The sequence below is a fragment of the Mesoplodon mirus genome, assembly GCF_964341445.2.
Source record: "Mesoplodon mirus genome assembly, chromosome: 13".
Classification (NCBI taxonomy): domain Eukaryota; kingdom Metazoa; phylum Chordata; class Mammalia; order Artiodactyla; family Ziphiidae; genus Mesoplodon; species Mesoplodon mirus.
The window spans coordinates 74221038-74240823 of record NC_138989.1 but is presented as its reverse complement, the minus strand read 5'-3'; the positions used below and the strand labels follow the sequence as shown (position 1 = coordinate 74240823).

Sequence of the window (19786 nt, the reverse complement as noted above, 5' to 3'; positions counted from 1 at the left end):
ATTCCTGCGGGCAGTTCTCTCCAGGGCTTCAGAGATAAAAGGCGCCTTGGCCTCCCCTCCCATGCCCTCAGTCCCAGGGAGACCAGACTTATCCAAGAGAAGTGACAGCTTTCCTTGTCCCATGTATGGCCCAAGCCAGTCTGACTCTGGAAAAACAGCCCAGCCTCTCCTCCTGGACCCCGTCACAGACGTGGGTGCACCTGAAGGCAGTTAGACAGTGATGTACACCCCGTCAAAGCTGCTGGGCACTTGTGAACTAGAGGCAGCCGTCTGGCTGGCCAGCGGTTATGTAGCCGCGCTGTAGCGATGCTCCTTTCAGCTGTGCTTTCAAGGCAAAAGCAGTGACATGGTTTCATTACAGCTATTTCACTTCCAGTTGCTCCAGGCTCATTAGGAGGAAACTAGGGCTTTAAGGAAGCCATGACCAACATATACAGACGTTGTTGCCGTCAGATCCTGCTGGACATGGGATAGAATTCATTCTGGGGAGGGGGTGGGGCCACGTTCCGTCTCATCACTGGTTCTCTGGGCGGAGGTGAAGAAAGTATCCTTCCCCCTGGGGTGACACGGACCGGAACGGAACCGTGACAGAGCAGCGGGCAGCTGCATCCGGGGCAGGCACCGAGACGGCTGTCCCCCCAGACCCACTCCCCTGCCCCCGCTCCGCTTTCACAGCAACTGCCCCGTCAGGGATGGTGCCGTAACTCCCACCCCATCACCAGAGGCTAGTCTTCCCACCCACGGCATCACTATTACTCCAGAGAATATGCCAGAAGAAAGCGGATCAGACTCAGGTTGGCTCTGGGAAAGTTCACCAAACCATGTGAAGGCAGACACCGGATTGCACCTCTCTGCCCTTTCACGGCCAATGACTTAAAACTCACTGCATCCTGGACCGACAGGAAGTTATCTAGCAACAGCAAATTCAGCCACCACGCTTGCTGGCAGTTCTCCAGGTGGAACTCGGGGCACTTCCCAGACGGGTCTCCAGGGCACAAGGGAGACCAATCTAACCGAAAAGCACGCTGAATACAGGTGAAGAGTCTGCAACCTGGCAGGAAAAAGCTGGGCAAGAGGGTGACTCTCCACAGAGGTTCCATTCGGCCCCCTGGGTGGGCACATAGCAATGACAGATAAGATGTTCGAAAACAGATTGTACTGCGTGGGTGACCACCTGCCCCACGTCCCCCAAACCTGCATACTGCTGTGGGTTCAAAAGCTTTTCTTGAGCACCTGGCATGTGCTGGCGCAGAAGCTACTGATGCAAAACTACTGTTACTCACTGAGCAAGTCATACGTGTCAGCCACTGTGCTAGGAGCTTTCTAAACCTCAAAACACTCCTGTCAGGTAACTATGACCTCGATTTTACTAATGAGGAAATTAGAGCTCAGATTAGTTTGAGTCACTTGCCCCAGATGGTCCAACCACATAGCAGTACTGAGATCTGACATTGTTGCGTGTTCCTTCCACGAGGCCTCCCCAGATGAAAATCGCTTTCCAGTCTCCCTCTTCTCCTCCCTCCCTTCCTCACTTTATTTCTTCCTTCCTTCCCTCATACATTACCTGCTTCCAAGCAGGATTTGCAGCAGCTACAATGATGATGAATAAGGCACTAGATGTCTAGACCGGGGCTGTTCAATAGAATATAACTGGAGACCAGTCGGCCACTTGGTTAACATCTTCTTGTGGCCACATTTTAAAAAGTCAAAAGTACAATTAATTTTAATAATATTCTTTTATAGCCAATATATTCAAAATATTATCATTTCAACAGATAACCAATATAAAAAAATATTGAGCTATTTTACATTATTTTTCTTTTACTGAGTCTTTGTTTAGCCGCACCATGTGGCTTGCGGGATCTCAGTTCCCGGGCCAGGGATTGAACCCAGACCACGGCAGTGAGAGTGCAGAGTCCTAACCACTAGACCACCAGGGAACTCCCTTACCAAGTCTTTAAAAGCCGGTGTGTATTATACATTTGTAGTACATCTCACTGGTCCACCCGTGTCTGGTGGCCCCTACTGGACACCATGAGAAGCACGTGCAATTCTGGCGTGGATTCTGGGTGGGCCTCCATCAGAGCCCTCTTTTTTTTTTTTTTTTTTTTTTTTTTTTTCGGTACGCGGGCCTCTCACTGTTGTGGCCTCTCCCGTTGCGGAGCACAGGCGCCAGACGCGCAGGCTCAGCGGCCATGGCTCACGGGCCCAGCCGCTCCGCGGCATGCAGGATCTTCCCGGACCGGGGCACAAACCCGTGTCCCCTGCATCAGCAGGCGGACTCTCAACCACTGCGCCACCAGGGAAGCCCAGAGCCCTCTTTTTTTAAAGAACATATGTAAGACTGCAGGTCTGTGCAACAAGGATAGAGCACGTGGCCCAGCAGCACCTCTGAACATCTCGGAAGGGGCGTCAGGGCCTGGGGTGGGGTATGACAGACAGGGAGGGCAGGGCTGCTGGAGGAGCAACCCCCCGCAGAGACAGGGGTCAGCACCCTGCCTCTGGTCTGCACCCGGACCCGGACCTGTGGGGATTCTTCACAGAGAGCGCCAGGTGGGCGGGGGAGTGGTGGGTATTGGGGAACAGAGCTGAAATTGCTGATCAGATTCAGAGAGAAAGGACGCCAGCTATGCCAAGATGCAACTTCCCAGATCTGCTCAGGCGACAGCCACAGAGCCCTCACTGGGTCCTGGGTCCTGCCAGATGAGGCATCTGACCACGCTGCTTTGCAGCTGCTCCCACAGGCCTCGGGCTCTCACCTCCCGGCCTCCCTTCCCACCCTCTGTCGCCTCCATCTCCCCAGGGAGAGGAAGTCAGCCCCCTGCTCCCCTCTGAACCAGAGTTCAGGTCAGATGTCCTCAGGAGACGGCAGGGTAGAGGCCAGTGTCCAGCCCCAGGCAGCCTCCGAGCTGGGGCCAGTGGGGGTGGGTGGAGGCTGCTGGGTGGACCGTGCCTGGGGAGGTACAGGGGAAGGAACGTGAAACATGATTTCTAGTTTTGTCTAAGTTTTTCACACTGAGAAAATCATATAATTTCTCCCTTTGCTCTTCTGTGAAAAAGGGGGCCAATGGTTCCTTAAATTCTTCTAAGAAGGAGGATGATTCCTGCCTCCTAAGATTTTCTGAGAATCAGAGGAGATCAATGAGAAAACTGAAACGTGGGAAGCATCGTCTAAATGTACATGCACTTCATTTTTGTCCGAGCTTGAAGATTTAAAGTCAAAGTGGGTTTTCAAAGATTAAAAAGTGTGACACCAGGCAGTGTCATGGGGGTGTGAGAAGCAGGCCTTCTCGTACCTGGCGGGTGGGAAAGTCCATTGGAAGATATCCATCAGAATGTTAGATGCACCAAATCATGGATTCCACTTGTAGGAATTTACCCTGCAGACGTGCCCAGACAACTGCGCAAAAATGTATAGACTTTGTATCATTGTCTAAGATTGCAAAACACTTGGAAATTACCTTCATGCCCATTCATGGGGACCGGTTAAATACGTGACGGATGGGCCACCCACATGGCGCCATCCCAGGCAACCTTAAAACCGGTGAGGTGAGCCCTTGCATGCAAATAGAGAAATATGCCAGCACTAAATCATTAAATAAAAAAAGCTATGTGCAAAATAATGCTGCATTAAGGGTAATCCTATTCATGGGGACAGGGTAGGGGGTGGGGAAAGTACATGTAAACAATACGTGGAAAATCCCTGCAAGAGTGAATTCATAAGAAACTGTTAACACAGGTGTCCTGTGGGAGGTAAGAGTGGAAGGGGTGCCTTTATTTTTAGTACGTGACCTCTGTTTTAGTTAGACATTATTATCAACAATTTTTTTAGTCTACTAAACTAATGTTTAACATGTGGCTCCCAGTTGGAATAATCACACAGCTGTAAGGGTCTGGAGCCTCCACCCTCCTTGTTCCCGTGAGATAACATCTGGAAGGGCTTAACCCTAGAAACTGGGGCTTTGCCTTTTCTCTAACTTGCAGTAGCCCGCACTTGGGTCCCCCTCTTCTGCCCTCTCCCCAGTCTATTCTCTGCCCTGCAGCCAGAGTGATGCTCGCAAAATGTAAATCGGACCAGGCCACTCCCCTACAGGAATCCTCTGAAGGCTTCTGCTCTCAGAATAAATGGAAAGTCCAAAAGACAGCCCCCTGGCCCTATAGACCTGGGCCATCTGCGCCCCCTCCCCTCCCCTCCTCTCCCCCTCTCGGCCCTCGTTCCTTCTGTTCTCCAAGACACTTGCTCCACTCTGGCACCTCTGGGCTCTTTGAGATTCTGCAAACACATCAACCACGGCTCCCTCCTCAGGACATTTGCTCTTGGTTCCCTTCCGTGGATCCTTCTTTGCTCACGGAATTTTTTTGGCTTGGAACATTCCATTAATTCCTTCAGGGTTCTCGAAAAATGTCACCTTCCCTGACTACCTTTCCAGAGGAAGACCCTCTGTCTTGCTTCCTTCTCCAAATTATCACTTTGTGGCTCTTATCATCACCGACCTATTATAAATGGATTTGCATAGTGCAAACTTAGTGTTGCATATTTGTTTATGTATCTATTGTCTATCTCTAGCCACTAGACTGTAACCTCCATGCCAGAGGCACTTGCATGGCTTCTCAACTGCTGAATCCTCAGAGCCTAGAATGGTGCCTGGTACATAGTGGACCCTCAATAAATACAGAAACAGCGAGTGAGCAAATGATCTTACTTCCACTCTTCTTGGAGTTAAAAAGGCAAGTAATAGGGCTTCCCTGGTGGCGCAGTGGTTGAGAGTCCGCCTGCCCATGCAGGGGACACGGGTTCGCGCCCCGGTCCGGGAAGATCCCACATGCTGCGGAGCGGCTGGGCCCGTGAGCCATGGCCGCTGAGCCTGCGCGTCCGGAGCCTGTGCTCCGCAACGGGAGAGGCCACAGCAGTGAGAGGCCCGCGTACCACACACAAAAAAAGAAAAAGGCAAGTAATAAATCATAATTGAGTAAGAACAGTGAGTCTTGCCATCATGAATGAGAACATCAGAATAGCTAGGAGCATGGCTGCCTTTTCACTGGGTTTACCTTAAAGAGGGTGTTTTAAGGTTGGTGATGCTTCCCTTATTTTTCTTTTGTGTGTGTGTTCATTTTGTTTTGTTTTTGGTGTGTTTGTTTGCTTTTTTAGCCACACCACTTGGCTTGTGGGATCTTAGTTCCCCAACCAGGGATTGAACCCGGGCCCTCGGCAGTGAAAGCGCAGAGTCCTAACCACTGGACCACCAGGGAATTTTCCTACTTCCCCTATTTTTCAACAAAGTTTTGTCCCGGGTTGGACTCACTCTCTTCCTGGCTCCCATCTGGCCCTCTTCCAGAGCTCCCCATTTCAAGAATTCATGACCGTCCTCCATGTCGCTTGAGCTGGAAAATCTGAGTGTCCTTGATGGGCCCCCTCTCCATTCCCACTGCCCATCGCCAGTGCACGTCCTGCAACAAGTTACTCACTAGGACCCTCGCCGCCATCTTGCTCCATGAGGCCTCACCACCTCACCCCCCCACCCTGTGCTCCCTCTGCCCCCGACGACTGCTTTATCTGCTTAGTAAAACACGTCTTGCTCTTCAATCCCCAGATCCAGGAGTTTTCTTCTGAAGCGAGTTTCCCAGGCAGAACCCACCAGGCCATTGGATCCCACACCCCAACCCCTAACAACCCATCTTGGCATTTATCACTAAGAGCCCTTGGCCTGCATGCCAGCCCCTCTCCTCCAGAAGACCACAGGGCAGGACAGGCTACTCAACCCACATGCCACATGTCCAAAAGATATTGAAAGAGTAAGCATCCTGTCAAGCATTCAGAACGAGGACTAGATTTAATAGAGCTTGGGGCACGCGGGATCTTTGTTGTGGTGCACGGGTTCTCTCAAGTAGTGGCGTGCAGGGTTTTTTAATTTTTTCTTTCTATAGTTGTGGCGTGAGGGCCCCAGAGCGCGTGGGCTCTGTAGTTTGTGGCACTTGGGCTCTCTCATTGAGCCGTGCGGGCTCAGTAGTTGTGGCGTGCGGGCTTAGTTGCCCCTCAGCATGTGGGATCTTAGTTCCCTGACCAGGGATCGAACCCATGTCCCCTGCATTGGAAGGCAGATTCTTTACCACCAGACCACCAGGGAAGTCCCTATTTTCATTTTTGAGATGAGAAAACTCAAGCACAGAAAGGGTGAGACACTTACTCAAGGTCACACAGCTGGTAAATGATTGAGCCAGAATGCAAGCCCAGGCAGACCAGAGTCAGACCTTACCTAGTCCATTTGACGAACCCAGAAGATTGTTTCAATGCTTCCCTTCCTGTTTTGTGACAGTGCAGTGTAACGAGAGAGCCATGGACCCTAAGTAATGAGATCTGGGCTCCGCAACAAACCATGATTTAGAAAGTGTATAAATGAAGGGTTTGGGTTACATGAGTTGAAGTTCCCTTTTCTCCTTAAACTTCTGCTGTCGCATTACATCACTGCTACTCTGCTATCCCATTGGTTCCATATTCTGTCCCAATATTGTATTCCTTTCTGCTCTGACCAACCACACATTAGTTCTGCTTGACAGCGGAATGACCATCATCCCAAGCTTCAAACAGCCCCTCTCCCAGTTGTATCTTATTCTATTTTTATCATTACCATTAGTCTCTTATTTACAGGATCCAACTGCTATTAATTTATATGAGTCATACAAATTCTGTCGAACACAGATTCCATGAGAATCTGACTGTATGTTTATGGAAATCTGCTGTCCATCAGCTGAGGAATAAGGATGTTTTTGCTGGTTTAATATAGTTCAAATTCTATTAGGACAAATACCATGAATAAGGCTTCCCTGGTGGCGCAGTGGTTAAGAATCTGCCTGCCAATGCAGGGAACACCAGAGTCCTGGTCTGAGACGATCCCACATGCCACGAAGCAACTAAGCGCGTGCGCCACAACTACTGAGCCCACGAGCCACAACTACCGAAGCCTGCCCGCCTAGAGCCTGTGCTCCGCAGCAAGAGAAGCCACCACAATGAGAAGCCCGTGCACCGCAACCAAGAGTAGTCCCCACTCGCCGCAAATGGAGAAAAGCCCACGTGCAGCAATGAAGACCCAATGCAGTCAAAAATAAATAAATAAAATTAATAAATATAGGGCTTCCCTGGTGGCGCAGTGGTTGAGAGCCCGCCTGCCAATGCAGGGAACACGGGTTTGTGCCCCGGTCCGGGAGGATCCCACATGCCGCGGAGCGGCTGGGCCCGTGAGCCATGGCCGCTGGGCCTGCGCGTCCGGAACCTGTGCTCCGCAACGGGAGAGCCCACAACAGTGAGAGGCCCGCGTAACGCCAAAAAAAAAAAAATTAATAAATTTAAAATAAAATCTAAAAAAAATACCATGAACACTGGTATCTTCCACTGGCAAAAGCCATTATACCAGCAAGAGCAACCGTATTTAAGGAAGAAAACTATTTTTCTCAGTTTATTTTTCTTGGAAAATTCTTTCAAAAGAGGGTTAAAGACTAAAAAATAATAAATGATTACACAGCAATAATGAATTAAGAAGTTATATAAATAACCTACCTCGTAAGGCGACTGAGAAAGTATCTGAGTATGACTTTAGGGGTTATTCCTTTGTCTCAATTCTGATGCATCTTTAAAAAGGACCTTGCACTTAACCAGCCACTGAAAGAAAGAGAAGATAGATCACAGGAATGAATTATCACTGATACAGTTCATGGGTTAATTTGGTTGTCTCTATCAGGACACAGTAAGTTACGCTGCAGTAACAAAACATCTTCAAGGCTTAAAACCATAATGGTTTTTTTCTTGTTCATGGTACACGTCCATGGCCAGTCACCTTGGGCTCAGCAACTTCCTCACTATGGGAGGCAGGCTGATGGAGCGGCCACTATCTGATAGTTCAGCAGTGACCATGGCAGAGGACATGGGACAAGAGCGTTCTGGAGGGCCTCCAGTTAATAAGTAAATGTTCTAGCCCAGACGTGACATGCTTAAAGTTGTTAGCATAATAGTAGGACCAGGTACTACTCGTGCGTCAAACCTAGTGATGGAAGCCACCCAACCCTCATGGGGCCAGGAAGTGGAATGTTACCAAGTACCTGGAGGGAGGAGAGCCAGAAACACTTGGTGACTGACACGAATAACTACCACATTGGTCTTTTGAAGTAATAACATCAAGGCTTTCCATTTCTGTCACATCATTTTCAAGGCACTTTCACTAACGGTGTTGGTTTTGCTTCTCCAGCCATACCAAACCACTCTGCAGGAAATGTCTGTTGAGTGAATGACTGAATAGATGAATAAACAGCCCTGCTAGGCAAAAGGGAAAAGATTACCCTCCCTGCCTACCTCGTCAGGAAACTGAGACTCAGAGACTAAGTGGGCTGCCCAAGACCCCAGTTAGAATTCTTCTTAACCAACATATCCTGATGACAAATTCATTACCCAGAACGTTCAGCTAAAGAAACTGAGGCGATGCCTTTGGGTTATAACTTGATGGTAAGCAAGTATGTGAGTGAGCTTCCCAACCTTTTTTTCCCTGGTTTTGTTGAGATATTATTGACATAGAGCACAGTATAAATTTAAGATGTACGGCATAAGGATTTGACTTACATACATCATGGAGCAATGATCACAATAAGGTCAGCAAACATCCGTCATCTCATAGAGACACAAAATTAAAGAAATAGAAAAAAATTGTTTTCCTTGCGATGAGGACTCTTAGGATTTCCTCTCTGAACAACTTTCATATAAAACACGCAGCCGTGCCCATTATGCTTATCATGTTGTACATTACATCCCTGGTACTTATTGGTCTCATTACTGCGAGTTTGTACCTTTTGAGTTTCCCAATCTTTTGACACTTATGCCGATGACCCTTGTGGGTGTTCCACTAAAGAACAAATGTGTTGGACTTCCCTGGTGGCGCAGTGGTTAAGAATCCGCCTGCCAATGCAGGGGACACGGGTTCGAGCCCTGGTCCGGGAAGATCCCACAGGCCGCGGAGCAACTGAGCCTGTGCACCACAACTACCAAGCCTGTGAGCCACAACTACGGAAGCCTGCATGCCTAGAGCCCGTGCTCCGCAACAAGAGAAGCCACTGCAATGAGAAGCCCGTGCACAACAACGAAGAGTAGCCCCCGCTCACCACAACTAGAGAAAGCCCGCACGCAGCAACGAAGACCCAGTCAGCCATAAATAAATAAATAAATAAATAAATAAATAAATAAATAAATAAATAAATAAAAAGAACAAATGTGTTTCCTCTTGCAAAAGAAGGCTGTGTGTGTGTTGGACAGGACTTGGAAGGGATCAGGGAGGGTTGGAGAATGCCTTTATTCTCTTCCAGCAAGAGTTTCTTTTGAGATGCAGCAAATTGGATTCACTATAATAGGAACAAAATTTATAGAGACATGTAAAAGAGAGCGCTGAGTTGAGGAAGTAGTGCAGCCAATTCTAATTCCAGCCTCCTCTTAATTTCCGGAAAGAATGAATCAGGGCCTCACTCTGTGTGCGGGCATGCATCGTCCTAAGTTCACAAAGACAGAACAGAGAGAAAGGCTGGCAGGAAAACCCACTCTGAGCAAGAGAACTCGTGCCAGGAGGCTAAAAAGACCCAGTGACCTAAACAGACTGGGAAAGAATAAGATCCTGCAACACAGATGTATGAAGTCAGCCTGAGAGACAGAAAAGGATTCCAAAACCATCACCAGTGATAATCAGAAGTGTTTAGTATTACTATGTAAATATATTAGTGACAGTGGTTAAGACATAGATTTGCCATGAAAAAAACATTATGTTTCAGTTCTAACTTCCCTAGTTGGGAGGACTTGGGCAAGTTATTTCATCTCTAAACATCAACTTCCTTATCTGTAAAAATGGGCCTGATATTGCTTCCAACTTTATAGGTTCATTGTGAGATTTGTATGAGATAAAAGACTTTAATCTCTTAGCACGGTGGCAATACTACGTATCACTGTTAGTAATATTTCCATTGTTCGAATGAAAATTTTATTTAAAAGACGATGTGCGCTTTCTAAAGTAATAAAATGAAAATTGGAAGGGGAAAAGAAAAAACAGTTACTGAGACTGGCAGTGAGAAACAGAAGCAAATAGGAATAAAGAAAAAAGAAACGTATGTCTTGATCTCTTGCACTGTGTCGGGATCTGTTGGCTCCCATTCTCTGCCACTCTCAGCTTTTCACGCCAGGGCTGGCACGGTGGTTCTCAGATGTTAGCAGGCAGCATCATCACCTGGAGGGCTTGTTACAGTCAGAGTGCCTGATTCAGTGGACCTGGGGTGGGGCCCGAGAATCTGCATTTCAGACAAGCTTCCAGATGATGCTGGAAGAGACCGTATTCTGAGGAGCACTGATAAAAGCAAGCACTCCCTGGGCCCCAGACTGAGCCCAGGGTCAGGTACGTCATCTTTATAATAAAAAGGGTGCGGGCCTCCCTGGTGGCGCAGTGGTTGAGAGTCCGCCTGCCGATGCAGGGGATACGGGTTCGTGCCCCGGTCTGGGAGGATCCCATATGCCGCGGAGCGGCTGGGCCCGTGAGCCATGGCCGCTGGGCCTGCGCATCCGGAGCCTGTGCTCCGCAACGGGAGAGGCCACAACAGTGACAGGCCCGCATACCGCAAAAAGAAAAAAAAAAATAAAATAAAAAAAAATAAAAAATAAAAAATAAAAAGGGTGCTTATTTGTAGTTTTCTTGGACATCTGAAATCTCTGTAGCCTTGGCCTGTGTTGTGGGTAACTCAGGGCTGACCCAATGGCTCTCTGCTGTCTCTGATTCCCACTGATGGCCCTGGGATGACCAGTGGCCTTTCGTGCCCTTCATTCTTCCCTCCTAGTGGCAAGTCTCCAGCTTGAGTTTTGCTTTGGGTCCAGCCATCCTGATCGGTCCTCGCCAGCTCCCCTCTCCAGACTTGGAGCTCTGCCAGCCAGTCCTAGCCAGCCTAAGGCGTCTTTTTCTTGTTTTTACTAGTCTCCTTGCAGGGAACAGAGTTCTGGTCTTTGAACTGCTGTCCCCTGGGCGGACCTCCCCACCCTCCAGAGCCTCCCACCCTGCACTTGGACTTCAACTGCCTGGTTAGACCCAGCTATGCCCTCTTGGAATGTCTGGTGCCCAATGGTTCCCATATCATGGCCTTGTTCAGTGCAGATGGTGGACTCTGACCCTTGCCTGTCTGGGCTACTCTCTGTTGTCACTCTGGCCACCTCTGAGCATGAGCTGCTGCCCTAATGGTCAGGTCTCAGCTCATTCTGTACCCTACTTCCTCTGCATTACCCCCAAGAACCTACCGCGCCAGAGTCATGAAACAATGAAGAAGTCATTTCGACTACTACGTATTGAGCAGTACTAAAAGCCTGGCACTGCTGTAGGCGCTGATAACAGCAGTACCCAAAACAGAGAAAAATCCTGTCTTCTATTCCCGTGGAGAGAGACAGAAAATAAATATATAAATAAAGTGGCAACTATAGTCTGTTAGATAAAGAAAAACGGTAAGTCAGGACACATGAAGTCTTATATGAGGAATCTAAAAAAATGCAACAAACTGGTGAATATAACAGAAAAGCAGCAGACTCGCAGATAGAGAGAACAAACTACTGGTTACCAGTGGGGAGAGAGGGGAGGTGCAAAATGGGGGTGGGGAAGGGTGGTACAAACTACCGGGTATAAGACAGGCTCAAGGATGTACTATACAACACAAGGAATATAGCCAATATTCTGTAATAACTGCAAATGGAAAGTCACCTTTAAAAACTGTATAAACGTTTTTGGGACTTCCCTGGTGGTGCAGTGGTTAAGAATCCAACTGCCAATGCAGGGGACACAGGTTCGAGCCCTGGTCCGGGAAGATCCCACATGCCGCGGAGCAACTAAGCCCATGCGCCACAACTACTGAAACCTGCGCACCTAGAGCCCGTGCTCTGCAACAAGAGAAGCCACTGTGATGAGAAGCCCGCGCAGCGCAACGAAGACCCAACGCAGCCAAAAATAAATTAAAGAAAGAAATAAATTTATTTTAAAAATTGTATAAACATTTTTAAAAATTAAAAATATATATAAAATAAAATAAATAGAGAGGACAAGGAAGGCCTGCTGTGAAGGTGACATCTGAGTAAAAACCTGAAGGAGAGGGAGCAAGCCACCAGGAGAGCAGAAAAGTGCTGCAGAAAATGGACGGGTATTTGTAATCCCTGTTTGGGAGCTAGTTCTCACCTAAGCCAGTGGCTCAAACACTTTTTTTTTTTTTTTTTTTTGCGGTACGCGGGCTTCTCACTGCTGTGGCCTCTCCCATTGCAGAGCACAGGCTCCGGACGCGCAGGCTCAGCAGCCATGGCTCACGGGCCCAGCTGCTCCGCGGCACGTGGGATCTTCCCGGACCGGGGCACGAACCCGTGTCCCCTGCATCGGCAGGCGGACTCTCAACCACTGCGCCACCAGGGAAGCCCTGCTCATACACTTTTTAATGTCATGGACTTGTAAAAAAAATTTTTTAATGAGGCACGATCAGAAGATGGCTCTGTTGTTTGGCCAACACCAAGCTCTCCAGCACCCGTCAGTATGTGCCTTCCTTTTCAGCCATTCCCGGCATCCTACATAGACATGTCCTTGAATCGCCTCTTTAATGACCTCTCTGACCCCCACTAACCATCTGGCTCCACTCCCCAGTCAGCGACTCCACATCCTTCCATCCTCGCCCCCATCCAGCCAGGCTTCCTTTTCCATCGTTCCACGGAGGCACCGTGGACAAGGTCACCAGGAGACCTTCATGTTGCCAAAGGCAGAGATCACTTCTTGGCATATTCAACTCCCCCAGCGTGAGCCCCGCAGACCACACCCTTCCTTCTTGAACTGCTCTCTTCTCTTGGTTTCCTGGTCCCTGAGGTGTCTTACTTGTCCTCCCATTTCACAGGTCCCTCATTCTCAGACTCCTCTGGGGCTCCTCCCCTTTTTCCCAGCTTCTACAGATTGGGGTCCTAGGATTCAGTGCCAAGGCTCTAAATGCTCCATGGATCCCAAGGACTCCAAGATTTCCATCTCCAACCTTGACATTTCCACTGATCTCCAGACTTACACAGCGAACTGCTTACTTACCATCTCTACATGGATGTCTAAAAGGTCCCTTTATCTTAACTGGTCCAAAAAAGAAAGCTTGATTTTCCCCTCCAAACCCTGCTTCTCCAGTGTTCTCTGTCTCAATGAATACCATCACCATCTACTCAGTTACCAAAGCAAAAAGCAGAAATCGTCCTCAACACTTCTCTTTTCCTCACACTTCACATCCAATCCATCAACAGGTCCTAACATTTCCACCTCTAAGACATATCCTGAACATGACCTTGTCTCTCTATTCTAACCACCACTACTGCAGTCCAAGCCTTATCATTTTTCATCTGAAATATGGCAAAAGTCACCTGATCGACCTCCCCGCTTCTGTTCTTGACCTTCTTAGGTCTATTATTAACACAGGAGCCAGCGTGATTGTTCTTAAAATGTCAGATCAGGGCCTCCCTGGTGGCGCAGTGGTTGAGAGTCCGCCTGCCGATGCAGGGGATACGGGTTCGTGCCCCGGTCTGGGAGGATCCCATATGCCGCGGAGCGGCTGGGCCCGTGAGCCATGGCCGCTGGGCCTGCGCATCCGGAGCCTGTGCTCCGCAATGGGAGAGGCCACAACAGTGAGAGGCCCGCATACCGCAAAAAAGAAAAAAAAAAAAAAAAAAAAAAAAAAAAAAAAAAAAAAGTCAGATCATATCACTCTCCAAATTAAAGCCATCCAGCAACTCCCCAGTCCGCCAGGACCCATGTTCAAGCTCCTCGGCGTTGCTGCAAGGTCCTACATAGCCCAGCCGTGCCCGCCTCTCCTGTCGTCTTCTCCTCCACCTTCACCACGCTTCAGCCTTCCTTCTGCTCCTTTAACAAGCCTCTCCCTCTCTTGCCGTAGACTTTGGTACTAGCTTCTCCCTCTGCCTGAAACTGTCTCATCCTGATTTTCCCACGGCCGGCTCCTTCTTGCCATTTGGGTCTCAGATCAAATAGCCTCTCATCAGACAAGCCTTCTCTGACCTAGTCTAAACAGCTACAACCCCCTGTTCTATTTCTTTCCTGATGTTTATTACTATAGATTGTTTCTTATTTATTTGTTTATTGCCAATCACACACACACACACACACACACACACACACACACACACACACAGACATAAACGAAAGCCCCATGAGAAGCCCTCGTTTGTTTTACCCATTGATGTATCCTCAGGACCTAGAACAATGCCTGGCAAATAGGCATTCAACAGTGCTCGGTTGGATGGATGAATGCTTAGCATTTAATAAAAATAGCTGCCATCGACCAGCACCATCTCCCTACGAAGGAAGGGATATTTAACCCAAAAGAGGTAGAGGCAGGCCAGCACGGTGGCTAGAACACAGACTCTGGAGTCAGATTGCCTGGGTTTAGACGATGGGTCCACCAGGACTATCCTCTTTAGCCTCAATTTCCTTATCTGTAAAATGGAGATTTTGTGGTCTAGCCATACAAGGAATATGACTCACCGTTAAAAAGGAGTGAAGTACCACACCTGTGCTACAACAGAGGTGAGCTTCAGAAACATCACGCTCGGGACTCCCTGGTGGCGCAGTGGTTGAGAGTCCGCCTGCCGATGCAGGGGACACAGGTTCGTGCCCCGGTCCGGGAGGATCCCACATGCCGCAGAGCGGCTGGGCCCGTGAGCCATGGCCGCTGGGCCTGCGCATCCGGAGCCTGTGCTCCGCAACGGGAGAGGCCACAACAGTGAGAGGCCCGCATACTGCAAAAAAAAAAAAAAAAAAAAAAAAAAAAAAAAAAAAAAGAAACATCACGCTAAGGGAAAGAAGCCAGGCACAAAAGGCTACGTATCGTGTGATCCGTTTATATGAAATATCTAGAACAGGTAAATCCTCAGACACAGACAGATGTCTAAAACCTGGAGGTAGGGGGCACTGGGGAGAAACTGCTTAATGGGTATGAGGTTTCCTTTGGGGATGATGAACATAGATAGAAGTGGTGGTTGTACAACATTGTAAACGTACTAAATGCCACTGAACCATTCACTTTAAGTGGTTAGTTTTATGTGATGTGAATTTCACTTCGACCAGAAGAAGAACGAAAAACCTGGGAATTTTATTATAACAGTTGTCCCTACTGTATAGGAACAGTATGAGGACTGAATGTGGTAATGCTGCAAAGGACTTAACACAGTGCCTTACGTTTATCAAACATTTAAGAAAATCTACCTCTTAGTAGTTAATTTAAATAAATATAGCTTTATGGAATATCACATCATTTTCTTATTTCTTCACATTTCACGGTAGTGAGAACTGACAACTTGATCATGAATTTGCATCATACCATGAGTCAGAATTTGAGAACCACTGAAATAAACAATTTTGATAAATAAAATCAGCCCATTTTAGAGAGCCACCCTAAATCATTTCATAAACTGAAGATATGAAAGAGAGGAACCAGTGTCAACAGTACTGTCCAGAGACGCACAGAAGCAAAGGCCAAGGTGAGTCAACGTGAGCCATTCAAGTTTTCTCACTAAAGTGAGAACAGCCACACATCCACATCCACACATCCCCAAACAAGCAGCCACAAGCACAACAGCAGAGAAAACACCATATTACCTGATCAGGAAAAATGTGTCAACGCCAAGATAGAATGGGCCACTCCGAGAATAAAGGTACAATGGATTTTTAAGCACTCTGGCTTTCCATTCAAGCACATTATCTGGAACATACATAAAAAGCAATATCTTTTTATCTAACAGAAGAAAATCATGTGATTTATCTTTTCAGAAGAAGCAAGAAGAACACCGTTAGCTTTCAGTTGTATTGAGAGGGTTTTATGCATCCCCGTAATTCGCTTAAGAGGAGAACTTGGATTGGGAATAAGAGATGGTGAAAAACAAACAAACAAAAACAACAACAAATACTTCAATCAATTATACTCCAGTATAAAATAAAAAGTTTTTTTAAAAAAAGAGAGAGAGACGCTGTCTGAGGTAGCAAATCGTAACCGGAGCTTTGTGCCCCTTTGTGCCTCTACAGGGCCAGCAGCGCCCTTGGGGCTATAAGCATCACCTGTTCCTCACGGTTCAGATCTCCTGGGAGGATCTTCAAACTACACCGGGCGGGCCCCTCCCCTCAATTCTGATATGTGTGTTTGCTCCCCACTTAGAGACTTGCACTCTGTTGATGGGAGTGTGTCAGGAGTATAGCAGCAGAAAGAAGGTCAAGAAACACTGATTTCATACTAGTGCACAGTATTTATTTACATTGGCCAATTTTTCCAGGAGAGAAGGAAAAACTTTCTGGATTTATTAATCATGACGAGAGGGAACCCAGCTCTTTGGATGATGAAAATACAATACTCAGCTATCACTATTCACCTGGTAATCAGGTGCCTGATTTACACCCAAGAGGAGGTAAAACAACCACTGGACACTGGCCTGGAAAACTCATTTATGGGAAGTCATGGCTCTGTCTCTAAAACAGAAGGAAGGCTGCTCGAGTGGAAGGCTGCCGCCTCCCGTCCTAGGGCCCAACGTGATGCCCCTACACAAAAGCTCCTCTCTTCCTCCACGGCTCGTAAAGATTCCTCAGCATTTCACACCCAAAGACAGCCATGTGGTCATCTGACCGGTGTGCCCAGACACGATCCAGAGGAAGCTCAATACTCAGAGGCTGTTCAGGGCAGAGCACGTGCTGCCTGGCATCTTTGTGGTCCAGAGGGCCGGCACATTCTTCTGCCAAGAAAAGCATTTCAGAGCACGGTCCATGGCTCCTAGAAATCCTGGGCAGGAGCAAAGGTGTTACTGTCCACCTTGAAAGCCAGACCGGTCCACACGCTGCCCCACAGACAAGAGGCAAAAGACACAAACCAGTGATCCTGGCCGCCACAGACGCTCCCTCCCTGCGACCCTGGAAAGCTCAACTCAGTTCTCCGTGGTCCCCTCTTGATCTATCTGTGGACCTTTGGACTTCGTCTCCCTCCCCTATGAAGCTTGACTCTCCCTAACAGTCTTGACCTGAGGTTGGTGACCCCACTGTCCCGTACAGAATACGCTCCCCAAGCTCAGTCCCCAAAATGCCAATGCCTGCCACTCCCCGACCCAGTCCTGTTTTACAAAGGGTTGAGGCAAGGGAGTTAGACATCATTAAGAAATCACATGCTCCATAAGGCCAGCATGTCACTTGAAATGGCATCCCTAGTGCTTTCCCAAGAATGAATCACTTGCCAACAACATCCCTACCTGTCACGGTATGAAAACAGAGCGGCAGGTGGAGAGGAAGCTAAGGGTGCAGACCTTATAGTTAGTTGGACACTCCCGGCTCTGAATCTAGCTGTCACATATTAACTCTGTGATCTCTGGCAAGTGAATTAACTTCTCTGGCCTAAATTTCCACATCTGCAAAATGGGAATCAAAGTAGATCTTATAATCATGGGATTATTGTGAAAAACAAATAAGACAGTGTCACAGCTACCACCACTCACTCCTTTAAGTCCTATTGCTTTAAGAAGGGTGAATCCCTTCTACTTAATTCATTCCCTTTAATTTAAAACAAACTTGATTTGGCTCATCCTGAGAGCCAATTAAGTATCTGGAATTGTGCAACGGCAGCCTCCAAAACTCAAGCCGGCTCCAAGAGACTCATTTCTTCTCCAGGACGTAGCCGGGTGCCTTAAACATCACGGGCAGAAAAAGTCCTTGCAGAATTGAAACTTATTCACAATCGAGATCTGGCTTATAACTAAGCTCTGGAAATCTAAATCAATTTCTTAAATGCAAAAGCATAATTAACTAGCATTTTGAGGTTCCAGCTGTAAAGATGAGTTTTTCATTGGCGTCGCTCTCAGATGTGCCTGCCTGAAGGCACGAAGCGCGCACCCTTCCATTTAGAAGAATTTTCTCTCCCCAGGAACTGGCGTGGTCACAGAACAACCAGCAGTGTCCTACACCTCGTATCCTGGCTCCCCTCGGGTCCCCGAGAAGCCACAAACTGCAAAGCAGACCTGGCTTTGCCCAGTTCTGCCAGTTCCTTTACCTCTCTGAACCCCCTTCCTCACTTTTAAACCGAGCACATTTTTGGCAGGGCTGTTGTGAGGATTCAAGAACAATATCTGTCCAATATCTGGCCCGATGCCTAACTTGGCAAGCAAGAACTGAATACATTTTGCTATCATTATTATTTGTTCTTCATCTCAATTCTACTTGTGGGTGAACTTAACTAGCAACAGCTATCAGATCGTCTGAAAATAACTGGCCTATAGAGAAGACAGCCTCTCTGAGTCCCATTTCACTCATTTGTAAATGGAAAGTATCATAAACCACAGGAGCACAGGGAGGATCAGGTGAAACAATGCATGTGGTTACCTAAGTGGGGGTCCCTGGACCAGAAGCTTCAGCATCACCTGGGAACTTGTTAGAAATGCACAGTCCCAGGCTCCACCCCAGACCTACTGAATCAGAATCTTAGGGGACAGGGCCTGGGAATCTGTGTGGTGACAAGCCCCCCAGGTGATTCTAGCGCTCACCCAAGTCTGAGAAACACGGGTGCGACAGTTCTTCGAATTTCTGGATTTTCTCAGGGATTATTACTGTGAGTCCACTTTAAGCAACAGACCACAGAGTAAGAGCCCTGGGGCCGAAATCCATAGCTATTTACTTCATGAAGACGTCCTCAAACGTTCACTGGTATTTTTCTCATCTAAATAGTAAACAACAGGCTCACGTAACAGGAAACCATTCTAAGCAAATGCAATGATTATTTGGAGTATAAAGAACTAGGAATCCAAAATACCCTATTTGGCTCTAAACATCTAGAAGACACAGTGGTCTTACGTTGATGTGACTTCCTGGTGAGTGTAAAAGTAGAGAGAAAAAAATGCTGAGCCTAAGGGTCTCTCCATCTTGATTATTTCCAACATTCAGGAATGTGATATTTTACTCTGATGGTATTAAATACAAAAAAAAATTGTTATAGCAATGGAACACAGAAACCCCCCATTTTGAGACCACAGTTAAATGTAGCTGCTGAAAAAGTTAACACAAGCTTAGTGTCCCGATCAGGGAGAGCCTTATTTTGGGTGAAGAACCTAAAGTTTCAGGGGCTGATTCCTAGAACCATACCAGGTGTGTCTGCCCATGATCTGGTCTTAAAATGCAGGCTCTGTGGGTTAGCCTTTCACCCGATGATAAGCAATGATGAATTCTGGTGACTGTAGGCTCACCCTCCAGCTGACAATTAGAAGCATGTGGCAGGTCCCTGGAACCCAGCTGACCTCAGCAAGTTCAGTCTAGTAAGAGGTCTTGACCAATTAAAGCCCCTATCCATTCCTCCCTCTCCTGGTTTAACTGGAAGAACAAGGAAAAGAGGAATGAATTAGGAGGAGGTGAGGACACATTGTCTCATTGAATTCCTTCAACAAATCCCATGAAATGTCCCCATTTTACACATGTGGAAACTGAGGCTCCTAGAGGTCAAACAACCTGACCAAGGGCAGAGTTAGAAACCAAGGCAGTTTGCCTGGGGTTTGCTAAGCATATGCTCTTTCTGCCAAGCCCACCCTGCAACCTTCTAGATGGTAGCCAGGGAGCAGAGAGAGTTCTTGAACCACATGAGGTGAGAAATAATGGAGAGGTCTGAGGCTTGGGGGAGGCCATCAAAATTGTCCTCAACATCTGACAGGGTGTTGATAGAAACAAGAGAGTAAGTAGATTTATTTTCTGAGACCCCAGAG

The 19786-nt window shown here is 47.7% G+C and overlaps 1 pseudogene across 1 annotated transcript in view; it reads right to left on the bottom strand.

The window, feature by feature from the left end:
- LOC309814617 (O-acyltransferase like protein-like) overlaps positions 1-19786 on the bottom strand; it is a 65221-nt pseudogene that overhangs the window by 19757 nt on the left and 25678 nt on the right. Inside the window, exons 6-9 of the transcript in view lie at positions 16657-16836; positions 15669-15771; positions 7553-7654; positions 885-1051 (exon numbers count right to left, since the gene is read on the bottom strand). The product of the transcript in view is annotated as an O-acyltransferase like protein-like (transcript). The remainder of the gene's footprint in view (positions 1-884; positions 1052-7552; positions 7655-15668; positions 15772-16656; positions 16837-19786) is intronic.